Source organism: Aulonocara stuartgranti, assembly GCF_965226115.1.
Source record: "Aulonocara stuartgranti genome assembly, chromosome: 4".
In the NCBI taxonomy this organism is placed as follows: domain Eukaryota; kingdom Metazoa; phylum Chordata; class Actinopteri; order Cichliformes; family Cichlidae; genus Aulonocara; species Aulonocara stuartgranti.
The window spans coordinates 37,482,369-37,508,660 of NC_138942.1; the positions used below are offsets into that span (position 1 = coordinate 37,482,369).

Genomic DNA, 26,292 nt, shown 5'->3' on the forward strand with positions numbered 1-26,292 from the left:
CATTACTGTGTATGTTTCCTATTTTCTCTCTACTCTGTGCAGCACTTTGGCTCAAGCTGTTTTTAAATGTGCTGATAAATAAATGTAGATTTCTTTGAATAAAACAGTGGAGCCGAGCTTTGAGCTCAGTGTGTAACAGTGTGTGTGTGAGAGCCATGTAATGTCCATGTGTGCGTGCTGACTGTGCTGCTCTGACCCCCCTCCTCCTTTCAGGGTGGAGCCTGCTGGAGTCCGATGGTTGAGACCAGGTCTGAGGAAGTGTAAGTGTGTTTTTAATGGGATTCATGAAAACAAAGCAGCACACATTCAACCATCTTCATCATGTCAGGAGTCATCATCAAAGTGTCAATCAATGAACAGATGATGGATCAATAACTGCAGCTGGATTGTGTTTGTTCTCTCCATCAGATTCCTGTCAACTCACAATCGACACAAACACAGTGAACGAATGGTTCCAACTGTCTGACAACAACAGGAAGGTGACATATGTGGAGGAGGTTCAGTCATATCCTGATCATCCAGACAGATTTGATGTTTGTCAGCTGCTGTGTAGAAATGGTCTGACTGGTCGCTGTTACTGGGAGGTCGAGTGGAGAGGAGGCGTTTGTATATCAGTGAGTTACAGAAGCATCAGAAGGAAAGGAAGCAGTGATGACTGTTTGTTTGGATGGAATGATCAGTCCTGGAGTCTGTGGTGCACTGATGATGGTCCTCAGTCTGTCAGGCACAATAACAGAGTAACATCCATCTCCTCCTCCTCCTCCTCCTCTGTCTCTAACAGAGCAGCAGTGTATGTGGACTGTCCTGCTGGCACTCTGTCCTTCTACAGAGTCTCCTCTGACACTCTGATCCACCTCCACACCTTCAACACCACATTCACTCAAACTCTTTATCCTGGGTTTATGTTCTGGTCTCGTGGTGACTCAGTGTCCCTGTGCTGATCCAACAGACAGTTTCCATGACTGCAAGTGTTGAGTGGAAAAATGCTACATTGCATTATTGCATCCTCTCACCACAGGAGGCGCTGTTGGCACCACTGATTGCTGATCAGCTGTTCTCTGATGATCTGATTGATACTGTGAATAACGGGACTCACTGAACTCTGTGACACAGTGAAGATTACAGAGTTTAACTTCACCCTTTAAGACTGACCACAGAACCAAGTCCGCCAGAGCTTTTGTTATATTTTTACATGCTGTGGAGCCATTTGTGGGAGCATTTCAAGTTGCTATACATCAATACAACTGTTATAGCCCTAATTTTAATAATATGTATGCATTAAGTCCATAGTAACTACATAAACTGCAAAAACAACCTCTGCTCATCCATCTCTGTGTGTATCAGGATACATTTGGTTCATAATACACAGAAAAATCAGAGTTATTACCTGTAATAAATGTGAAAGATTCCTGCAGTGATAACCAGGCAGGACTGAAACACATCCAAGCTGTCACCACGGTAACAGCACCGCCCATCCACAGGTGAGGGGAGGAGCAAAAAGAGGGACTTTGACCATTTTATACTAAAAACACTCAACTAATGTTTCTAATATGAAACAAATAAGCCCACATTAATGTGAGCGTTTATTAAATAATAATAATGATGATTTCCTCCTGATCTCATTTCCACAGCAGAGAAAACTGTGGTGTATATTGAGGTGGAGGGTGTGGTCTGTGGCTCAGGTGTAGAGTGAGGGTGGGGTGCACCACAGCAGCATGCTGGGACTGCTGAGGGTGGAGGAGGGAGTGATGATGACATCAGAGCTGCAGCACAGAGACCAGTGAACACACAGTCTGTTCATCTTTGCATAGATACAATATACAGCACAATATTGAATGACAGACACGCTGTGGGAGCTTCCACAGATACACTGACGTCAGCATCCAGAGTCCTCCTGCTGCTCCCCCCTCAGAGCCCCGTGATCAGCACCAACACATTCAGTTAGATGACAGAGTCCAGCTGCAGCTAGAATCAGCTCCCCTCTGTGAACAACAGCACAGCGTCAGTGTTTCACACTCAGTGAAAGGAGGAAACAGCAGAAGAACACCATGTGTGCTACGTTTCCCAGGACACACTACAAACTGCACAAATACAGAGCAGCACGTGGAAGGACCTGGAGCTGCATTTACAGAGCTGCAGACAGCGTGATGTCCTGTATGGACAGGTGGAAGGAACCAAGTCCTCAGCTGGAACACTCGTGTTTGTCCACAGACAGGAAACACAGCAGGAAACTTCCTCACAGAAGTGCAGCTCATGGATAACACACTTCCTGTCAGTCAGAATGAGGCTGCAGCCAAACACAGAAAGGTGTTTTTGTCCAGATGAGCCCAGAGAAGAAACACGAGTGTTCACAGACATCAGAAGCTCAGAGAGGTGAAACATGAGGTTGGAGTCCTCGTCAGCATCCAGAAGAGCTGCTGTGAAACCCTGAGTACTCATGACAGACTCTGATGGCACAAACACATCATGATTCAAACAGAAAGACAAACATGGAGCTCCTGATCCTCCTGCATGAGAACAAGCTGACATGAGCGCTGTGTCTGAGAGTGTCTCCCTGTCACAGTGACAATAACACAGCTGCTGCTCACAGTCATTAAACTGACCTGAGGTCAGCTGTGCTCCTTACATATGAACCATGTGACCTCACATCAGTGCTGTGGATGACTGTAGTCATAGAAGAGTAGAGCTGTAGCAGGTGGTGTGAGGAGGAGGTGGTGTATTCTAGTTAACGCAGTACTGAAACACTCCAGCAGAGGGCGCTGTTAAGTCCTTATTGTAACACAGTTACTGTGTGCAGTTAGACTTCATACATAATCTGCACTTATTTCCATCAGACATGCTGTCAGTAAATGATTGGTTTCTATTGATTCTACTTCCTGTTGACTCGTTTGATGACAGTGAAACAATCACAGCTGATTGTGTGATGATGTAAACTGTCACTGTTACATTCAGTGTGTGTGACATAATGTTAGTGCAGGCTGATAACAGCCTGGTTCTGTTAGAAACACATGAACGTGTCCATAGATCAGTGTGTGTTTAACATGAGAGCTTCAGCCCTGCTGATGTGTTAAATAAAGACATGCAGGAAAACTGATGAGACTCTGAAATAACTCTTTATATTTATAATGTAACTCTGCATCAAAAGAACAACAAAGGATCCCAGACAGGTTTCTGTGAACAAAGACCATTCTGATGTTTCTGTGTTTCTAACACTTTGACATTATTAGTAAACAGACTGCAGTGAGCAGCATTTATAAAGAGCTTCTATATAAAGATATGACAGCTGTTTGACAAGTTTATCACTCTGTGTTTGGACCTGATCAGTCCAGCTGTTTACTTGAAACATCTTCATTTACCTGTTCTGTTATATTCATGTTCTTGTCTCTGTTGAAAACACATTTTAATGTCCCTCAGATTTTTCTCCCAGATGAATAAATATAAAAATGACACAAACTGACTGCAGCTACTTTTTGTCCTTTCTGTCAAAAACCTTCATGTGACTCATGAGAGACACGTTTCAGCTGTTTGTGACAGATCAGAGGCCAACAAGTCATTTATAACACTTTCCATCATTGTTTAAAGTTCTCAGTGTTTCTGTGTTGCTGCGTATAGGATCTCCCAGCATCATCACTGTGCTGTCCAATCATTGTGTGCGAGGTTACCCTTATAGTGCGATGTGTGTTTGCACAAAGAGAAGCATGTGTGTCAAATATAAATAAGCACAGAACAGAAACAGCTGCTCGTTTCTTCTGTTTAGAGTCAAGTTAGTGTTTTGTGTCTTTGTTTGAGGCCTGATGTCGAGCAGAGGTGTGTGTAACTGCACTGGTCTGTTATATGTGTGAAGTGTGTGCTTCTCTTCAGCATCATCTTTGTCACTGCTGATTCCTTTGTGTCATCATGTGTTGAGAAGAGAGAACAGTTATAACGGAGGAGCAAAAGGAAGCCCTGAAATCTGCATCAACAAGGAAGTGTTGGCTCACCAGTGATCCCAGCAGAGCCACTGGTTTGGCTCCAGTTGTTCTAGATTCAATGATGTTGTTGCTACAGATACATGTCAGCATCTTTATTGAATTTAATATGAAGCAGAAATGGTGTCATTAGGAGAAGAAGAGGAGAACAAGTCCGGCGAGGAGGCAGCAGCTCTTAAAGATGAAACAGCAGCTCAGCCCTGAGCTCAGAGAGCTGCACATGAAAAAGCTCCTCAAGCAGATCCTGTCAGAGGTTTGTCATCAACAGGAGGAACTGTTCACATCATAGGATGAAGATGCTGTCAGCTGGATGAAGAAGGTTATTTAATGCAAACGTTCACACTGAAGTCAAATTGTTGTCGTGTTGAACAGATTCATGTACTGATCGTCTCCAGAATGTTAGAAGAGCTTCAATGAATCATTAGAAACAACTTACAGCTGCACAGCTGTGTCAAACACATCTGTGTGTCATTGTGGGATTGTTGTGTTTCTACATGTGACACACGTCTAAAACATGCACACAATCTGAACACAAACAGGGACTCATGTGTTCCCACAGCCAGATGCTGAGAGCCATTTCCTTGTAGTCCTGTGTCTACATACATGAACCATTAGATGTTATTGGAATGATTGTCAGCTCTGATAGTTTCATGTGTGTTTAGCTGGACGCTGTTTGATCCTCGACATGTTTAAAGGTGTCCAGTCCTGAGACACTGGGGCTGGAAACAGCTGTGATGTCATTGGACTGTCACACAGACAGAAGTGCATGAAGCGAGCAGCCGAGGAGCCGCTGATGTTTTGGATTCAACAGCATTTGAAAGGTCGACACAGACACATTTGCACACAGAGAGCTGAATCTGTCATATGCCACAGTGAACTCACTGTTCAGTGTTTTTCAGGAAGCTTCTTAACTGCCTCTGCTGCCAAACAAGCAGCTGATGTCCTTGAGAAGAAGCTGAAGAAGTCTTCAACAACAAATACAGGAAGTGGACTTTCAAATACTAGATTCACTTTAGACTCACAGAGAAATGACTCAACCAGCTGTGTTTGACTCTATGAAAGGTCAGTGTGTGTCTGCACACAGACTGTTGTGTTGGACTGTTATTCAGTTGTCTGCTGAATGTTTTCAAATGTCTGCATCTCAGCTGTGATGAGGCTGGGGGTCATGGGAGGCCACCGTAGCAGCCTCTTCAACATCATGACATCATCATAAATGCTGCTGGACTGTCTGATGGGCTGACGGTGAAAAAGCCGTCGGGAAGGAAACAGAAGACGTTTCAGAGGCTGCAGCAGATTTCTTTGATTCGGGGCCTTTTTCAGCTTTATTGGACAGAGCAGTGAAGATAAGTGACAGCAAAGCAGAGAGAAAGGGGGCGTGGCCCGGGTCAAAGCCAGGCCAGCTGCTCTCCACCTCGTGGTCACCTGCTCATCCTAGTGAGCTCCACCAGCAGCCCTTTCACACACTTTACACTGTCAAACACTGTGTGTGGACCTCAGCTAACAACAGGCTACATTTAATTCTGGACTACATGCTTTTATATTGTTTTTATTCCATCAGCAGCTCAACATCATGAGCAGCTTTGACATAAAGACATCAAACTCAAGCTGACTTTAAACTACTTTTAATACAGGGGCTCAAAAACAACAACATCTTTATTATATATCAGGACACAAAGTCATTTCATCTCAAAGGGAAACAGCTTTATTTGGAATAACCAGCACTATCAACTGGTTTGGGATCTCCACCAGTTTCATGTCTTTGCAGCTTCTCCAACAAAGTTCCTGTAAAATCAGCATGTTTGTCTTTATTGGTTTGATAGTGATTGATTATTCAGTCCCAATCTGCTGTCATCTAAAGAACAAAATGATGTTTCTATGAGTCACAAAGCTCCAGATGTTGTCGGCTTCACAAAGAAAACAAAGAACTTAAACACAAAGTGTTTGGAGCCAAAATGTTCCCAAGCTGCTCTTTTTGAAATGGCAGAGGTACAGTGGTGTCTAACAGCACACTGTGGAAGGCAAACATGTTATTGTTGGATGAAACTTCATGAATCCTTTGTAGATTTGAGCTGTTGGAGCCTTTCTTTTCTCTTCAGGTGTACAGATGCTGAGGAGGCAGGTGAAGCAGGTGGAGCTGTTGTGATGCTGGCAGAGGGTGTGTCTTAGTAACTCTGTGAGGCACAACTGGATCCAACATTGTGGATGTGTTGATGTTGGAGCCATTAAGAGTCTCTGGCCACACTGTAGGATTTCCCTTTGATCCACTGTGGGGGCATTTTGGAGTCTGTCAGTGAAACTCTTCATGTTTGTGTTTGACTCCAGTTTATAGAAACAGAGAAATGTGTCATGCTTTTGTTCGGCCTCCACAAATACACACATTTGTTCATTGGTTGGACTTTTTGGAAGGAGACACATTGAAAACCATGTTAATAAGATCTTGTTGTTTCCTGTGGATCCGACACAGAGAGTGGACTTCAGACAGAAAGCGTGGAAGAGATTTTAGAGGCCGTGTGTGGCAACAGGAAGTTTCTGTGTGTTTGCTGATCTTACATGTGGAAAACAACACGTGATGTTTGTGAAGTTCTACAATGATCATTGTTCTCACAGCATTTTGAGTGGGAACAGTTCAAACTGGGAGTAGTGGGAGTTATTTACTGATTGAAACAAGCTGAATGTTTCTGTGACGATGAAGATCAGCAGCTCAGCTGATCAATGAACTGACATCTATCAGTCGTTTCATGAGATGAAGTCATCAGCAGACATTTGTTCTGACTGTGTGATGAATGTCAGAACGTCAGGGCTCTGCTTTAGTCACTGCTTGATGATCATTGGCTCATTGTTGAATCCAGGGGCCCAGTCTGACCTCTGACCTTTGCTGCAGGTCTTCTGTGTTATCTCCACTTTCATGTCTGATCTTCTGCTGTATCGTCCAAAATAAACATCTGGATCATTTCCAACACTTCAGCAGATCTTTAGTTTGGGCAGTGCAGCACAGAATAACACATATTGTACTATACTGCCCACTTCCTGATCTTATTGGATCTGTGTGTGAGGTTGGTGAAGGAAACACATGTTTACTGAGTGAGTCGCTGCCATTAGGAACTAGTTTTTATATCACAGCCTGGAAATCACACAGGACCATTTCTGCAAGTGAAAAGTCGTCATTGGAGGAAAATGATTGTATAGTTTGTTCGACTGAAGAATTGTCCCAACTACATGTGCTGCTGACCCTTGACCTTTTCTTTAGGTGCACAGAGGAGTCTGTGGGAACATCCAGAACTGAGGCATCTTGTGTACAAACGTGTTCAGACCAGATGTCAAATGATGTCAGATGTCATCCGTGAATGGATGCAACTGTGGATCGTTCCAATAAAATGAGGCAGTTTTGTAAGTACAAGCCCACTACAACCCATCATCAACATTTTAAATTACATTATACATCTTCACTGATATAAAGCACCACTATTTTAACCTGATTCACTTTTTCCACCCTAACAGTTCATTCCTCAAATCAAACAAGATATTTGACCCTAAAAAAATGCATCAACAAATAATTTTGTAATAAAATATTTATTCTTCAACTTTTACAAGTGAAATCAAACAAGTGTGTTTAAGAGTGAAACCAGAGTGGAAGCTGCTCATATAGAGTCCAACCCAGGCTAAAGTAAGCTGAGTAGAGCAGCACCATCAAAGTGTCGGCTCTCTGAACACGGTGCAAGATCGCCATCTGCAGGACAAAACTAGTTTTTCTCGCCCTCCTCGTCAACATCAAGATGATGTCATCGTACAGCAACTGATTCCCTGTCCGTCTGGAACAAAGCATTTACATTAAAAAGACATTTACAGAAAATACAAACACCAACAACACATCTCATCATCACATGATATTTTATTATTTATTATATTATATATTTTTATTGTACCATCAACATCAACAAACACCAGCATATTTTCTTTGAGATTGAGTAGAGTGGACCTTTCCCTTGGTTCACTTCCTGCTCGCAGCATCAGCTGACCTCTGACTTCCTGGTTAAGGTCTCTCAGCGTTGACTGGAATATCAAATCGGACTCACACCATGTTCTTGTAATGTGGTCATGTCTGTCAGCTGTTTGAAGAGCATCTCTGGCCTAAACACAATAGGAAGAACAACACGGCTAAAAAAAACAAAAAAAAACAACACATTTCCATATTAGATGAAGGGCGCCGTAACTGGAAATGGTAACATTCATCTGATGCTGCTTTGGATTTATCTTCTGTTTTAGATCAACTTTGATCACTTCGAGCCATCTTAAGTCCGTTTGTTCTAACTTCTCACTAACATCTCGTATGATTTAAGATCCCTGCTGTTCCCCAGCTGCCCTGTAGGTTTGTGCTTTGACCTCCAGAGGGCGACAAATCAGCACAGACAGAGAGCTCCATTCAAACTTTGCTGCCATCAGGAATAATTCTTCAAATATAATCATCAGTGTTTGAGCAGTTATGATATCAGGGACAATCTAGACATGTGTGACAATACTGAACATGTCACATGACAAACCTTAAACATCATGTGATCCACTCTCAGTCTGCACTTTCATTCATGACTTCAACAGGTTGAAATGAGCTTTGAAGAAACATTCAGTGAAATAAATCTTTCATGGATTCATGTGAGCAGCAGATGAACTTTACAAAGAATCAGTGGATTTATCTTCTGTTTTAGACCAACTTTGATCACTTCGACCCATCTTAAGTCCGTTTGTTCTTCTCACTCACTAACGTCTCATATGATTTCAGATCCCTGCTGTTCCCCAGCTGCCCTGTAGGTGGCCTCAGTGTGTCTCACACCATTTACAGATGATTACAGGTCATTTACAGTTCAAACAGGTCCAACATAAGAAATATGTAGAAAATATCCTGCTATAACAGTTTGGGTCAAAGTGCAGATGTTCCAGATGTTCTGAGTCTGTCTGTGTTTCATGTTAACATGTAGATGTTGGACCAAAGTGAAGCTTTAGTTTGGGCAGCTGCTGAAGGAGAGGAACATTGCGTTCAGGTCTGGCAACAGGGATTACTACACCACAGCCCGATCCAACCTGAAGAGAGGCATCAGAGAGGCAAAGGGGGACTATAGGAGGAGGATCGAGGACCATTTGAAGAGTAATACCAGCCGGCAGGTGTGGCAAGGCATCCAGCACCTAACCAACTATAAGATCAATCTCGGAGCTGCGGACGGTGACCTGGAGCTGGCAGAGGAGCTGAATATCTTCTTCGCCCGCTTTGAGACCAGGGTACCGGAGGTATTGGAGCCACAGCAGCAACACGCCACCCATAGCAGCACCACCCTCACCCTGGAAGAGCACGAGGTGAGGCGCATGCTGCAGGCTGTTAACCCGAGGAAGGCGGCGGGTCCTGATGGTGTACCAGGTCGAATATTGAGGGATTGTGCAGGACAGCTGGCTGGGATCTTCACCAGGATTTTCAACAAATCCCTCGCACAGGCGACTGTCCCACTCTGCCTGAAGTCCTCCACCATAGTCCCCTTGCCTAAGAAGCCCCACATCACCGGCCTGAATGACTACAGACCGGTGGCACTCACCCCAGTGGTAATGAAATGCTTTGAGAAGCTGGTCCGCAGACACATCACAGCAGCCCTGCCCCGCAGCCTGGATCCACACCAGTTTGCCTACAGAGCAAACCGATCCACGGAAGACGCTGTAGCCACAGCACTCCATGCTGCATTAACTCACCTGGAAGAGCATGGTAGCTATGTGCGGATGCTCTTCGTGGATTACTGCTCAGCTTTTAACACCATCCTTCCACACAAACTGGTGGCCAAGCTACAAGACCTGGGGCTTCCATACAGCACCTGCATGTGGATCAACAGCTTCCTCTCGGGCCGTAGACAGAGAGTCAGAGTTGGCCATCACACATCCTCAGCCCTGAGTCTCAGCACTGGCTCACCCCAGGGCTGTGTGCTCAGTCCACTGCTCTACTCTCTCTACACACACGACTGCACTCCTCGCCACCACAGCAACATCTTTGTGAAATTTGCAGATGACACCACAGTGGTGGGGCTCATTTCCAAGGGAGACGAGTCTACGTACAGAGACGAGGTGGAGCAGCTGACGTCATGGTGTAAGGCCAATAACCTCCTCCTCAACACTTCAAAAACCAAAGAACTCATAATAGACTTCAGAAGGAAAAAGGCAGAGATCCAACCACTATTCATAAATGGGGACTGTGTAGAAAGGGTGGCAAGCTTCCGCTTCCTGGGAGTCAATATAGAGGAGAACCTTTCCTGGAGTGTGAACACCTCCGAGCTGCTGAAAAAGGCCCAACAGAGACTGTACTTCCTGAGAATTCTCAGGAGGAATAACATCACACAGAGACTGCTGGTGTCCTTCTACAGAGCCACCATTGAGAGTGTTCTAACTTACTGCATATGCATCTGGTACACTAGCTGCACAGGGGCTCAGAGGAAAGCACTCCAAGGGATCATTAACACCGCCCAAAAGATCACTGGCTGCCCTCTCCCCACACTGGAAGTTCTACACAACGCCCACTGTTTTAAAAAGGCCCAAAACATCATAAAAGACACCTCACATCCTGGCCACTCCCTGTTCGAACTGTTGCCCTCAGGCAGACGGTACAGGGCAATCAGAGCAAGGACTAATAGACTCAAACACAGCTGTTATCCAACTGCAATAACACATCTGAATACTACAAAAAAATGTCCATCACGCCACTCTTGTGTTAATCTATGCACGGTCTGAAGCATGTGTGTGGGAATGTATGTGAATGTTTTACTGTTATATCTTATTAGTATTTTAAGTATTCTATCTATTTTATTTATTGAATTTTATTGTTTTATTTATATTTTGATATTGCTAGGGATGATGCAATGATCGGGGACCATTCTTCATTTCGTTGTTCTCATGACAATGACAATAAAGTTTCTGATTCTGATCTGATTCTGATGTGACTGCAGGAATGTGAAGTGTAACTCTGAGCTCTAGGAAATGAAACTAAACGGACTTTTTCTCCTTTATTTATAGTGTTAAAAATCCCAATTCTTTGAATCTTTGGGCTGAAGGAAGGACAATACTCGGTGTATAAATGCTCAATCAACAATCATTTATTTCCATACAATTCAACACATAAGAGCATTACAACGTCCGGACGGGAGAGATGCCTGCAGAGGGTCAGCAGCATGTCTCAAAATGGTGACGGGTTACTCAGCTTTTTATACTCTCTAGTGGCCCCCACCTAGTCGTAAAAGCCTAAACATTCACATTCTTTCTCTCTTACGGCGCCTAAATTATGACCTCGGCTCCCTGTCTTCTCTGCTCCCTGCAAAGGTGGGGGTATGGAATGTTGTCTATCTCCCTAGACACCAAGTCTCCTGCTTACAACCTTCTTTTGATGATTCAGCAGTAAAGCATGTCAAGAAAACAGTATAAGACATTCACAGCCGATCAAGGATACAGAGTGATGCACACTTATCTAATGAACTACAAAATGATTATGTTCTTTTAACTCAAAAGTATAATGAGGACTAAACTACATACTGATCACACACTCTATATTAAAGGGTATAATATGATCTACAGCAGTATCATAATTCAACTACTTTGATTACATATATAAGGTAACATATGATAACAGAATAATCTCAACATTCCCCCTTTGATCTCTTTTCTCAAAGAGATCACTTACAACATACACTCTAATGTTGCAATGTCCACGTCTCCTTGGTCCTGAGGCCCTCTGTCCCCCTTTAACGGGTGGACCATATGTGTGATGACCTCTGTGTTTACGCAGTTCAGATGCAAGCAAAGTTAGATTTACAACCATACCATCAGTTACAGATGACTCTCCCATCACTCCCCAATTTTCCCACAGCTTTATTTTTATTGCTGCAGCTACCAATATCTTCCAGTTGGGTGATTCTCAGCTTCTTCCTTCGACCTCCGGGGTTAGACCACCCTTTAGTCGTTGCACAGTTCTGGGGATTATTCTGCCCCGATTTCAAACAAAGATCTATGGGTTTGTGGTCACCGCCGTGTCCCCCTTTTTGCCAAGAGCCTCTCGAACCTCGTTGGTCTGGTGTTCCTGGTTTCTGCCAACCCCTTCATGGTTATTGCTGTGTTCATGGGATCCATCTTCTCAAGGAGCCCAAACGTCATGACACTTGACCCCAGTTGCTGTCTCGGCAGTCCCTACATCTGTCTCTGCTGTTAGGGGTCCTCATAACTCCGTGTCCCCGTCTGGTGTCTGTTCCTTTCTCTGCAAGAGACAGAAAACCAAAACACCTCTCTCCCTAGCCTTGATAATCTAATATTGTTATCCATTGTTCTTCTAATGATTCAAATTTTGGTTCAAAATGTTATATTCCGGACTTATTCTAATCATAATCTATGTGTGTGTAGAAGAAATCAAAGATTAATGAACCATTTCTAAGTCTAACACATTATAAGCTTAAGTCTTACCATAGCTAAATTATTAAACACACAAATAAACTCATGGAAATTTTCATATCACCAGTGTTTCATGTTCAAACTCAACTTCCACTTTTATTAGTATTCCTCCCTCCAATATTTGCAATTCCCCTCCTTTGGTGTGAAAACTGTTGGTGTGGTCAAGTGGGTGCTATAAAAAACAAAAGCTCAGGACAGAACAGTTATCAGTCATGTGCTTCATACAAAATTGGCATATCTCTATTTTGAATATGGCAAGTCTACCATTCCCCTGTTATTCATAAACATTGTTAAGGTTTTGGCGATCTTCCTCTATAAACTTTAACTGACTTTTTTTACAGTGACCTTCTATGGTCAATAGTAACATATTCCAGTCATGAGTGATATCAAAAGTTTTTTCCACTGTATCATTTGGCATTCCCAATAATATAACATGATACCTTAATCAAAACGAAGCTACTATAGCACAGTTTTTCTTAATGCAAACATCAGTAACTCAAAATTAACAACCAACGGTTTAAATCTCAGTTCCACACTCGCCTGTGAAGCTACAGTCTCCTCCTCCAGTCTCTCTTATCCTCCTGCTCCTGCAAGAACAAAACAAAACAAAGCGAAGCATCCACCCTTCTCTTGCCGGCTGGGTGAATTGTTTGTTGGCATTTACTAATCCTAAAGTTGGTGCAGTCATTGTCTCAGTGTCAAGTCAGTCAAAACTTTCAGTCCGTCCATCACAGTCCAGTCACATGCATTCATTCACACACATTCATACCAGATGTTGCTGATAATCGAGTCTCACGCGCGACCTATTCGAGCCTCCATCACCAGCAAGATGACGTCATCATTTTAAAAGGAAAACAATTCCTTGTTTTTTCTTTTTGGACCGGATTGACTCGCTGCAATCCTTTTAGACTGAGGACTTCTCATGTGATCAGTGTCCCCTATAAGTGAATTTCTCCCAAGCCAATTACAATCATGGAGAAAAATACTTTGCAACTGTTTACAGTAATAATATTTTATAGCGCTTTCAGGCCTGGTTTAAAGAGCTGATTGTTAAATCATGAACTCACAAAATATCACCACATCACCACTGGTGGATCTCAGATGTGTTTTTTCCTCAGTGCACTGTAACAAAAAGGAAAACAGACGTAACAAACAAAACACTAACAACAATAACACAAACTAGGGCCCGTTGCAGACATGTCCAAGCATAAAACTATCCCTCTCTCGCTTACGAGAAAGAACACAAGCCAAAGCTCACTGATAAAATCAAGCTAGCGCTGAGCAAAACCAAACAATCAATCAGAAATTCACAGGAACGTTTTGCTTCCTGCCGGGACAATATTGTGTGGGAATGAGAACCTCAGGTGCCGTAACACCTTTTGTTCCTCCTTGTATTAAAACTCAATCACAGAAAATGCCGTACTCCTAAAACTTACACCACTAATTCATCATCTTCACTCTGTGCCACTGTTCCTCCTCAGTGCTGTGTGAAGCACAGCAAAGAATTCAGTCAAGGCCTTGAGCCATAAACAGACATCACGCACAGACATTGTTTTCATAACCAAACCGTTTTAGACCTTATTAACTCTACATAAATGCCCTCTGGGTGACATATAACACATTCTAAGTAATCAATGGCTCCTCATAAAAATTATGTATTGGGATGTTTGTGTGCAGCATTTTGCATATCAGCATAAGCAAAGCGTTCTTCATTGCATCAGCGTGTGTGTGTGTGCATCACTCTCAGTGAATCAGCATTCCAATGTGTGTGTGTGTGTGTGTGTGTGTGTGTGTGTGTGTGTGTGTGTGTGTGTGTGTGCATCACTCTCAGTGAATCAGCATTCCAATGTGTGTGTGTGTGTGTGTGTGTGTGTGTGTGTGTGTGTGTGTGTGTGTGTGTGTGTGTCATTTCTCACTCAATCAACGAGTGCACATGTGTTCATGTGTGTATTTTACTTCATTCTGAATCTGTGTGTGTGTGTGTGTGTGTGTGTGTGTGTGTGTGTGTGTGTGTGTGTGTGTGTGTATGTGTGTGTGTGTTCATCACTTTCCTGTTCTGGTGTTCTGGGTAAACCACGGCCTGAAGCGTGCCCTGGGGTCCTGCCCTCCTCCTTTTCAGTTCGTTTGCGACCATTGCTGCTGCTGCTGCTGCTCAAAGTTCAGTCCGTCCTGGTTCTGACCCCAATTGGGGCAGTCCTTTCTCCAGTGTCCCTGCTCACCGCAGGTGAAACCTGCATCTTCTTCTGTGTTTTTTGTCCATTCTGAGGTGCCTTCTGACCTCAGTTACTCCTCCTGTCTCGGTCCCGCCCTTTTTGCTGCCCGATGATCATTGTTGGTCCGTCACTGTCCTGCACAGTTTTAATGCAGAGTTATCAAGGTCAGCATTCTTTTGCTCGGCCTTACTTTTCATTCGGGCTTGGCGGGCGTCTCGTCACCGCTCTGTCAGCTGAAGCTGACTGAGAATTTTCCCCCGTGTAGTGAAACGGGCCTTGGGTTTAGTGCTCTCCGTCTCTGCTGCATGAGATCACATTCCTGCAGCACTGTTGACATTTTCAGGTCGTTGTTGTGGGTCCAGCTGTTGCAGCATTTGGTCAGTGTCACGTAGAGGGGAGAGCAGGAGTCCAGTTCAGCCTCGGCTTTCAGGGCCGCAAAGCAGCCTGTAATTAAGCATAAAGAGAAAAAACAAAAACAGAACAAAACAAACGAAAAACAAAAACAAACGAACAGGAAAATGATGTTGTGTTGGCTGTGTCATTCAGAGAGGGGAGAAACACCGGGACCAGGCCCTGTGTCAGCCTTCTCTCCCCCTTTTTTTGTTTTTTCTCACCATATAATCCACTCATGACCCACCAAGCTGACAGGACAACACAGGTACATATTAAAATTCTTAAGATCATGTTCAAAAGCCCAAAAATGGACTTTTCTTTCATTCAGAAATCACTTGTATTAATCAATCAACAGAAAACATGTCACAATTTGACTCTTTTTACCACTAAATTTGTTGTGTCTTGCCTGGTTGGTTAGACCAGTGTTTCTTTTTTCTTTTTTGTTAAATTGTTGTCCTGCAACCCAGAGAGTTTCTTTGTCAGTAATGTATAAACTTTATTATTTAACAACAGAAGTATGTTAAGTTTCGCTGCTTTAACCTTGTTGGAAAATCTTCACGTGTTCATGAGTGTAAGCTGTTTCTTCATTGCGTGTATGTGCATTTGTAGGCAGGCAGGTTAATTTTAACTTTTTCTCAAACTAGGCGTTACCTTAAAAGGAGCCTTTCTCTCACATTTCTCTGCTTGTGTGTGCTTTTGTTTCACCTTTTGTTGTGATGCTCCGGACGCCTTCCCAACCTCCACAAGTCCGTTGGCCCCAAAATTCAACCGAATTTCATGTGCTCTTAAAACCTTCATTCCTCCTCTAATTCTCTCCTCGCTGCTGTCTGTTTCACAGCTGCTGATTCGTGCTGGGTGTGGTTCCCATTACCTATAATTTTGCTTCGGCCGCTGTGCTTGTGGGGGCAGTTGGTCCAGGTCCGCAGCTTCCTGTATTAACACACTAAGAGATTTATTTAATTTCATTTTCATCACTGTTAAACAGATAAGCAGGCAACACGCCCACCTTGACAGCGTAAACTGCACGCCAGTCTCCCAACACATTCCTCTCTCTATAATTCTCCACTACACACCTCTTACCATCTCTCTTTTTATTCTTATTTTTCTTATTACACCACAGAGTAATACACCCAATTATGCCCGTCTATCTCTATGTGGCTCCAAATTCCCTCTTTATTTAATTTCACACTCGTCAGGGGACAGGCACACAACAATTTCAACCACTGAAACGAGGAATTCAACCTTTTTATATTTCACCTATGATAGAACTCAACCTTAGATGTAAAAGCATTCTCTTGTTCTATTCCAGAATAAATGTGAACCCGTGATTACACGGCCGTTCCAGAGTTATTCTGCAGCTATGCGGGAGTCCTCAGTTCCCAAGTTGCCATCTTGGCATCCAGACGCCGCTGGGCCTGGCCGCGCGTCCACGACCAGGAGGGTCGCCACACCTTGAACAAATTAGTTTCCACAGGTACACCAGGCGTCAACCTTAGATCTTAAAGCATCCTCTTCGCACTAATGTCCTCCTATTCAAACACATCAACCGTCACTGTGACTGTGTTCACACTTCACACCCAGAAACACACTCAGAGCGCGCGTCACACAAAACAGCACCCAGAGTGCACACACTCACCCACAGTGAGACACACAGAGAGCGCTCCTCATCAGCAGAAATTTGCACAGAAACCTCTGAGCTCAACTGTTAGAATTCTTTTGAAACACAACAACCAAAGACCAAATACCCCTGTCTCTGCGTTATGACCGCCACAACGGGGCAAAATCGCATCATAAAAGTGATGCCTGCGTCCCCTGAAGTTATACCCGACACCATAAACCAGGTTTTGCTCTATGTACTTCTTGGCAAGTAAAATTTTACTTTATTTTACGGCCGCAGCCCTTATGACTCGACAGACACCATAAACCACCGTCAAACCTCTATTCAATGTACTGAAACCAGCACCAACCACTACTGCACTTCACGGCCGTACCACCGGAACACGGCCGTATCATAAACCAAAACCTACGGACGTGTTGCGCTTTCGGCGTTGCCAGCGTTTAACTACACCGTGAGCCAGCATCTGCTTTTCCTTAAACAACTTCTATTTCATAGCCGGCAGGAGCAAGGACTTAACAGTAACCATAAACAAACTTCGAAACCTCGACTTCAATGTACTGAACTTATGGCCGCGTCTCCAGAAGAAATTCTAATGTATTATTGCTACAGAGGCCAGTATTAGACAAAATTAAATGTGGAAGGTAAAGTGGGCTGCAACTAGTCCAACGTAGTATGTTATTAGTATCTCGGTAGAAGCAGTTTACTCACACACTGGAATTTAGCCTCAACTTATGTTGTTAGTATCTTGCGCCAAAAACCAGACACCGACAATTTAATGTGAAAATACATGTAACTCAGTGAACAGATTAATTTGGAAAGCCCAATATGCACATTTGGTATAATACAACAGGCTGTGCTTACCTTTTTATTTTTGGACCGGTCCTCTGTTCACCTCGCCTCACGATCTCACCAAAGGCCAAATCTGCACCTCCTCAGCACACCAAAGATCCGGGTCACACGGCACCAAGTTGTTAAAAATCCCAATTCTTTGAATCTTTGGGCTGAAGGAAGGACAATACTCGGTGTATAAATGCTCAATCAACAATCATTTATTTCCATACAATTCAACACATAAGAGCATTACAACGTCCGGACGGGAGAGATGCCTGCAGAGGGTCAGCAGCATGTCTCAAAATGGTGACGGGTTACTCAGCTTTTTATACTCTCTAGTGGCCCCCACCTAGTCGTAAAAGCCTAAACATTCACATTCTTTCTCTCTTACGGCGCCTAAATTATGACCTCGGCTCCCTGTCTTCTCTGCTCCCTGCAAAGGTGGGGGTATGGAATGTTGTCTATCTCCCTAGACACCAAGTCTCCTGCTTACAACCTTCTTTTGATGATTCAGCAGTAAAGCATGTCAAGAAAACAGTATAAGACATTCACAGCCGATCAAGGATACAGAGTGATGCACACTTATCTAATGAACTACAAAATGATTATGTTCTTTTAACTCAAAAGTATAATGAGGACTAAACTACATACTGATCACACACTCTATATTAAAGGGTATAATATGATCTACAGCAGTATCATAATTCAACTACTTTGATTACATATATAAGGTAACATATGATAACAGAATAATCTCAACAATAGGAAAGTGTAGGAGAGCAACAGATGAACAAGCGTTACTGTAACAGGAAACACAAGCACGTCATCAGAGGACCTTTATGTTCATCATCATCACTGTTTCCTTGTTCTGTCACAAACACACAACACTTCCTGCTCTCTCTCTGATGGATCTGATTGGCTGTTTCATTCACAGGAGGTCAGGGCGTCACACCAACAGCTTTAACTGCACAACGACACACTTTAAATCATCTACAGACAAACCTGTGTGTTTGATTTATGAAGAAATAATAAAGACGTGTGTACAGCTGTCCATGAAGCAGCTTCTCACACAAACTCTGACACTTCAGCCACTTTAATTCCTGCAAAGCTGCGTAATAAAGAGCTGTGACTGCTATGAGCTGCTGATGATGACTGCATGAAGCTCTCAGCTGAAGCTTCTTTCATTTATTTTAATGTTAATGTCGCCTTTTTAAGTCTGTGTGAGGATTTTAATGACACACATTAAAGGAGCTTCTTTGATTAAAACCAAATTCATGTTGATTTTCAGCCTGAAATGATAAAAACTTTAATAATTCTGTTTATAATCATCAACCTGGAGACTAATGAAAAGTATAATAGTGAAAGAAAGCCTTTATTATTTGAGTAATGCCTGAATCTGCTCAGAGACGGAGACAACACAGAGGTGTTGATGACAGTTTGACATTAACTGAATTAAAAACAAAGTGCTCTTATTGTGAAAATCTGCCTCCTACTTCTTTAAATCATTTTTATGTATTTTTTAACGTCACAGTGAAACATTGAGGCATTAATCTGACACAGTTTGATCAGCAGCTGTGTTTTCACTGACGTTTCACTTTGATTTGTTCAGACTGAGCAGAGAGGATCGGTTCTCTGTGTGCGCACTGCTGAGAAACACAAGCTCATTTCTGCTGTTTCATGAAAACAGTGTTATGGAGGAACAAGAAGTTCAGCCTCTAAACTCTCAGCGTGAGGACTGAGTGAAGAGTTTCAGAGCAGAGAGTTTTGGCTCACAGATTTTAGCGTCTACACAAAGAGACGATTACGCACTTGATCTGAGAACATCTCCACCTCCTACAAACAAACTCTCCTACGAGCAGCTGTAACAACTAGGGATGGGTATTGATAAGATTTTCACGATTCCGATTCCACTTTCGATTCTGTTTAACGATTCGATTCTTTATCGATTCTCTTATCGATTCTTTTTAAAAAAGGAGAACACTAAGGTCGATTAGCTTAGAACTGTGTTTTATATCTTCTCTTTGAACAAGATAGAAATCTAGGAGTAACATGGCCTTACAAACCCAACAGTGAGATCTTAAGAGATCCAGCCTACGGCTCTTCAATGGGGGGTCACAGGATCCCCAGGAAAAAAAACTGTAAATGTAAAATAATAAAATAAATATTCTTCTGTAGCAACAACAAAGTGTAACATAAATGATTCTGTAGCAATTACACAAGAATATTCAGTAATGTCCCTGCCTACAATTAAACACATTCACTTACTGAAAATCATCTGCTGTGGCAAATGGGTGCAAGCCTTTGACCACAAACTGAGTCACTGCTCGGTGACATTCGTCTATCCTGGCCTGAAAGGAGACTCTACCGGTAGACTGCAGCAAGAACTGCCAGCATCTGAGCCAGACTCTGTCTCTCGTCATGGTCACCTAAATGCACAGTAATGGCAGGTTTTGTAATAAGGCAGATCGTGCTAACATAATATGCACTGTTAGTTGATTATTTACCTGCCGCATTAACGGGCGAGGACGTGCAAACGTTACCGCTGCTGCTGGGTTGAGATTCACGAGTCCGGAGCGGAATTAAAAACACGACATTCATTTAAGGTCATCGTGTGTTTTGTGAGCAAATGCTTTTGCATATTCATAGTGTTTCCTCCCTTAAATGAAATATCTACTTTGCAAGTATTGCAAGTTGCCCTGTTGTCATCCGTTCTCGTAAAGTATGACCAAACTTTTGAGCGTTTGAGCCGCTTACGCGCCGTGTTTCCTGCCAGGTAAATGACGCTCCGCAACGCGGTGACGTCATTCGGGGCGACTGGAATCGATAAGGGAATCGTTTGCAAAAATGGCAAACAATTCCAAGGAATTGAAACAGTGGGAACCGGTTCTCAACAAGAACCGGTTTTCGATACCCATCCCTAGTAACAACCACAACAGGCAGAAGACTGGATTTCTTCAGGTCAGATTTCATGCAGTTTGCATAAATTGTGTGTCACAGACATTGTAGTTCACATTTGTGTGACTCGTTTAAATCTTCTCCTCCTGAAAGTGAAACTCTTACAAACACATAAGGACACAAAAATCCTCGTGTCCACAGCTTTCAGTCCCAAACGGACTCTGAGCCTCGTCAGTAAATCCGTCAGCTTTTTACCATCTAAAGAAGTCTTTGTGCTGCTGCAGACGTTAGTAAATCTGACCCGAAATGTTCTTTTTTCTTTAAACTCACAGGCTGCTCTCCTTTAAATGACCTGCAGGAATCAGCAGGGTCAGAACATGTGTGTGTGGCAGAGTCTGAGCAGAAACCTGCTGCAGGTTGATCAAACTAAAGTCATATTAAGGAGCTACTGGCACAGAATTAAAGTTATAAATGAAGTTTACAGAACACTGTTTGCCTTTAATTCTCTAAGCACAGATAAATGAACACCATTGGACTTTATCAGAAATGAATGAAATATCACTGGGATCAGGTGTAAAGTGACACGTGGAAGACTGGGTTTGTTTTTTAATACTTAAAGTTATCAAACAGAAACAACAGAAGTCCAAATGTTGCACTTGAATACAGAGAGAATAGAAATGATGGAGGAATCATTTAGTTCCACTCAGAAATATGAACGTCAGGTTAATCAGACGATGGACTGAAGAACAATCAGAGTGTTTCCATATAGAAACATCTGTTTGTTCTTAATCACTCACTCAAAAAAGAGAAACTGGATGCCTGTTACATTTACAGGAGTTTGAAGAAAACATGTTTCTGAAATGAACATAATTAAATCATACAGGGAGTGCAGAATTATTAGGCAAGTTGTATTTTTGAGAAATCATTTTATTATTGAACAACAACCATGTTCTCAATGAACCCAAAAAACTCATTAATATCAAAGCTGAATGTTTCTGGAAGTAGTTTTTAGTTTGTTTTTAGTTTTAGCTATTTTAGGGGGATATCTGTGTGTGCAGGTGACTATTACTGTGCAGAATTATTAGGCAACTTAACAAAAACAAATATATACCCATTTCAATGATTTATTTTTACCAGTGACACCAATATAACATCTCCACATTCACAAATATACATTTCAGACATTCAAAAACAAAACAAAAACAAATCAGCGACCAATATAGCCACCTTTCTTTGCAAGGACACTCAAAAGCCTGCCATCCATGGATTCTGTCAGTGTTTTGATCTGTTCACCATCAACATTGCGTGCAGCAGCAACCACAGCCTCCCAGACACTGTTCAGAGAGGTGTACTGTTTTCCCTCCTTGTAAATCTCACATTTGATGATGGACCACAGGTTCTCAATGGGGTTCAGATCAGGTGAACAAGGAGGCCATGTCATTAGTTTTTCTTCTTTTATACCCTTTCTTGCAGCCACGCTGTGGAGTACTTGGACGCGTGTGATGGAGCATTGTCCTGCATGAAAATCATGTTTTTCTTGAAGGATGCAGACTTCTTCCTGTACCACTGCTTGAAGAAGGTGTCTTCCAGAAACTGGCAGTAGGACTGGGAGTTGAGCTTGACTCCATCCTCAACCCGAAAAGGCCCCACAAGCTCATCTTTGATGATACCAGCCCAAACCAGTACTCCACCTCCACCTTGCTGGCGTCTGAGTGGGACTGGAGCTCTCTGCCCTTTACCAATCCAGCCACGGGCCCATCCATCTGGCCCATCAAGACTCACTCTCATTTCATCAGTCCATAAAACCTTAGAAAAACCAGTCTTGAGATATTTCTTGGCCCAGTCTTGACGTTTCAGCTTGTGTGTCTTGTTCAGTGGTGGTCGTCTTTCAGCCTTTCTTACCTTGGCCATGTCTCTGAGTATTGCACACCTTGTGCTTTTGGGCACTCCAGTGATGTTGCAGCTCTGAAATATGGCCAAACTGGTGGCAAGTGGCATCTTGGCAGCTGCACGCTTGACTTTTCTCAGTTCATGGGCAGTTATTTTGCTCCTTGGTTTTTCCACACGCTTCTTGCAACCCTCTTGACTATTTTGAATGAAACGCTTGATTGTTCGATGATCACGCTTCAGAAGCTTTGCAATTTTGAGACTGCTGCATCCCTCTGCAAGATATCTCACTATTTTTGACTTTTCTGAGCCCGTCAAGTCCTTCTTTTGACCCATTTTGCCAAAGGAAAGGACGTTGCCTAATAATTATGCACACCTGATATAGGGTGTTGATGTCATTAGACCACACCCCTTCTCATTACAGAGATGCACATCACCTAATATGCTTAATTGGTAGTAGGCTTTCGAGCCTATACAGCTTGGAGTAGGACAACATGCATGAAGAGGATGATGTGGACAAAATACTTATTTGCCTAATAACTCTGCACTCCCTGTATTCCCAGAACCACCATGTAATGAAGACCACTTTTTGTCTACATGAGGTGCAGGAACAGTCTGTGGAGCAAGAGACACCATACTTCTTACTCCTCTCAAAGGGAACAAGGTGGGATTTTACATCTTTTAGAAACTTCTCAAACGTGATTATCAGTAGAGATCTCATTTCAACTGATTTAACTGATTTATTCATTCCATATTACTGGTTTATTTCCCATCCCCCCCCCCCCCCCAAAGAGATTGGGAACTAAGAGAAATCAGTCTGTAATCCTACAAAAAAAATCTGTGAAAAGAAAATGTTTTGTTGTTCTTCTGCTTCTTTTATCTGGAAATGTGCAACCTAATCCTGGTCCAGATTGCAAATTCTTAAGTACTCCTTGTGATTTTAAAACTCGAACAGGTCTTGGTATCACTCATTTACATGTCAGAAGTCTTCTTCCCAAACTTGATTTTGTGAAAATTTGGATGAAAGTTAGATACTGAAATTCTTATATTATCAGAAACCTGGCTTACTAAATCAATTATTGACAAAGACATTGCAATAATGGGCTATAATCTTTTCCGTTGCGACTGCCCCAGAAAGGGTGGCGGTGTTGCAATTTATGTAAAAAGCAAATTCCATGTTACTGTCGATTCATCGGTACCTGTTCGTAAACAGTTTGAACTTCTTGCCCTCAAGCTCCAACTTTTCAAGGGCTATTTTATTACCATTGTGGGCTGTTATAGACCCCCCTCTGCTAGTAGTGAGGCTTTAGTTTCACTTAGTGAAAAACTATCTACTTTAGATTTTAATGGAATTGTGCTGGCCGGAGATTTCAACTGGGACTGGTTGTCCTCTGCCTCAGACAGTTTTAAATCCATGTGTGATTCATATAATCTCACACAACTAATTTACAGCACATCTCGTCCAAATCTTAAATGCCCAGAAAAGTCATCACTTATTGATTTATTTTTAACTAATATGCCGTATAAATATTCTCACACTGGGGTTTTCGCAAATGATATCAGTGACCACTGTGTGGTAGCTGTAGTCAGACAATTGAAGCTCCCAAAATCAAGGCCACAAATAGCTTTTAAAAAGATGTAACAATGTGACATAATGCAATATAATAGTGTCAGTTACACATTGTGGGTTGCACTGTGGCCACACAGCAAAAATGCCAGTGTTGATTTTTCAGTGTTAGCAGAATTCAACAGAGTTCCGAGTTAGTTCAACACTTAATCGAGTTAAAATAACACATCGGGAGTTGATTCCTGAAAAGTGTTAGTGTGGATTTTAGTCGTTACTGCATTTTAACACTGTGGGTGTTAAATTAGACCACACCTTCATTTCCTGTGGAGCTCCGCATTCCAGAATCTTCGGTCGCCACTTTTTCTTGCTGCTGCGGTAAGTTTTATTCGGTTAAATATTAAGTTTTAGATTGATGTTAGAGCAGGTAACATGATAACTAGTAAAAAAATATTATTTATATCAAAATACATCATCTTTAAGTGTCATATTTGAATTTTAACTGTTTTTGTTAAGCTGGGCTACTGCTAGCTAGAACTCTGCAAAGTACCAGTTTCTTTCCTAATATTCATTTAGCATAATCTGGCTGTTGGCAGACTGTAATGAATATTACTTGTTAATATATGTCACAGTTTTTATTAAATGCCTTTTATTTATTTTCGAATTAAACTGCTAAAGCCTTAGGGTCAGTGGTCTCAAACTCGCGGCCCAGAGGCCACTTACGGCCCACGTCAGGTCAGGTGAGGTGAAGAAGTATAATGCAATTTGGCCCTTAAAGTGACTTTTTTTTGTCATTAGCCAAAAATGATTTAATATGAAGGCAATAAGGGCAGAGTGTTACGGGCCCTCATAGGCAGCGTAGTCCGTGCTGCGGGGAGAACGTGGAACTGCCCCTCCCGTTGTGTGTTTGAGCGCGAGAGAGGGAGAAAGTAAGAGCTGTTACCGAGGAGAAATGGAAGAAGAAAGCATGTAAATATAATAATAACCACTGCCGCCAAAATGAGTGCCTGGTTGTAAGAAAGCTGTTAAGACTCGACTGTACACTGTGTTCGCTGACAGTAAAGCTACAAGCCCGACAACCCGACGTATTAGCCAGAGGTGTCATTACCACGGTTCAGAGCCGCGGACCTGGCCGAGGTAACAAGAGAGTACAAACAGGTGGTTTGATTGGCTTTGTTAGTTCAGCGAGAGTCAAAAACTAATGTGAACACTTATTTCTGCATTTTTATTTTGTTAAATATGAACACAATTAAAGCAGAAGTGCTGCAAAGTGTCTGACCAGAAAGAGAGGACCATTGTGTTCATTTGGTAGTTCAATTAAAGGCATCGGTTAGTTAAGAGTGAGGGGGGGGGGGAATGCGTTCATATTTGCAGTTTTGTCTTGTGATACAATATTTGAAATTTAAAAACGAACAAACCAAACGCTACATTGTCAGGAATATTTGTGGGTGTTTTCTTTGTGGTTTCTGTTTTTTTGAAGTAGCCCTCCAATGAGATGACAGCTCATTTAAGTTTGAGACCCTTCCTTAGGTGAACTAGGATGCTTAAGGGTAACCTGGGAGTTACATTACACTATAATGGCCCCTACATCTTGTAAATTATGGGAATTTCATCATAGTGCGCATTTCTGTAGCCAGTAGGTATTTTTCTTTTTTTTTAGATTTACATTTGTTTGTGGTACATTAAGCATTTTCTAGTCTAAAAATGAATAACAGGGTTATATTAGGGTTTGTTAGAGAGTGGGGAGGGGTTTTATGGCGTAAAATATATAAAAATAATAAAATAGAAATATGGTTCCTACTAACCCCTGTGATAGTTGAGAGAATACTGTATTGCAGTCATGTTACACAGCTTGTACTACTTAAAAATGGACCAAGGATGTTTTTTCTTAACAAAATTAATTTAAGCTCAGTCTAAAGGGACTAGACATGCTAGATATTTTGCAAAGAAATGGTGTTATATGCTGGACCTTATTTTACTCTTGGAAGGTGGTGATATGCTGGTTCCTGAGAAGAGATGAAGTAATCAAAGTCAGCTTTTCAAGACAGCCCCAAGACTCTTCGCAACTTGTGTTCAAATGTGAGGCCGTTGTCAGGTGATAAATGCAAGGAAGAGGTACTCAACTGACATGAAACGTGTCAAAGACAACATGAAGGTGACATTTCAACATAGGCAAAAACTGGTTCAAGAACCTGCCACAGCTTCTGCTGTCCTGGACCTTTTCCCAAGATTTCTGGATACACCTGGCTTGGTAAGGCATAAAATGATTTAATGACCGCTTTGTGGTTCCTTTGTTTGTTTTCTTGTTAAAGTGTTGTTTCTGTTGTTACACTTTGTGTTTAAGATTGACCAAGACTTCACAATGCTGTTTGTTGGGGAGGAAGTGTCTGCAAAGTTCTTTGCAAAGTGGCCAACATTCTTCAAGCCAAGGATCATCAAAGACTGCAAAAATCTGTCTCAGAGTAC

General features: G+C 42.4%; 1 protein-coding gene and 1 pseudogene across 2 annotated transcripts in view; both read left to right on the top strand.

The window, feature by feature from the left end:
- Nucleotides 1-1,314, top strand: part of LOC309705621 — an 11,364-nt pseudogene extending 10,050 nt beyond the window's left edge. The window contains exon 3 of the transcript in view: nucleotides 409-1,314. The product of the transcript in view is annotated as an uncharacterized misc_RNA (transcript). The remainder of the gene's footprint in view (nucleotides 1-408) is intronic.
- Nucleotides 1-26,292, top strand: part of LOC309704923 (uncharacterized protein) — a 535,689-nt gene that overhangs the window by 382,320 nt on the left and 127,077 nt on the right. The gene's annotated exons all lie outside the window — the stretch shown is intronic.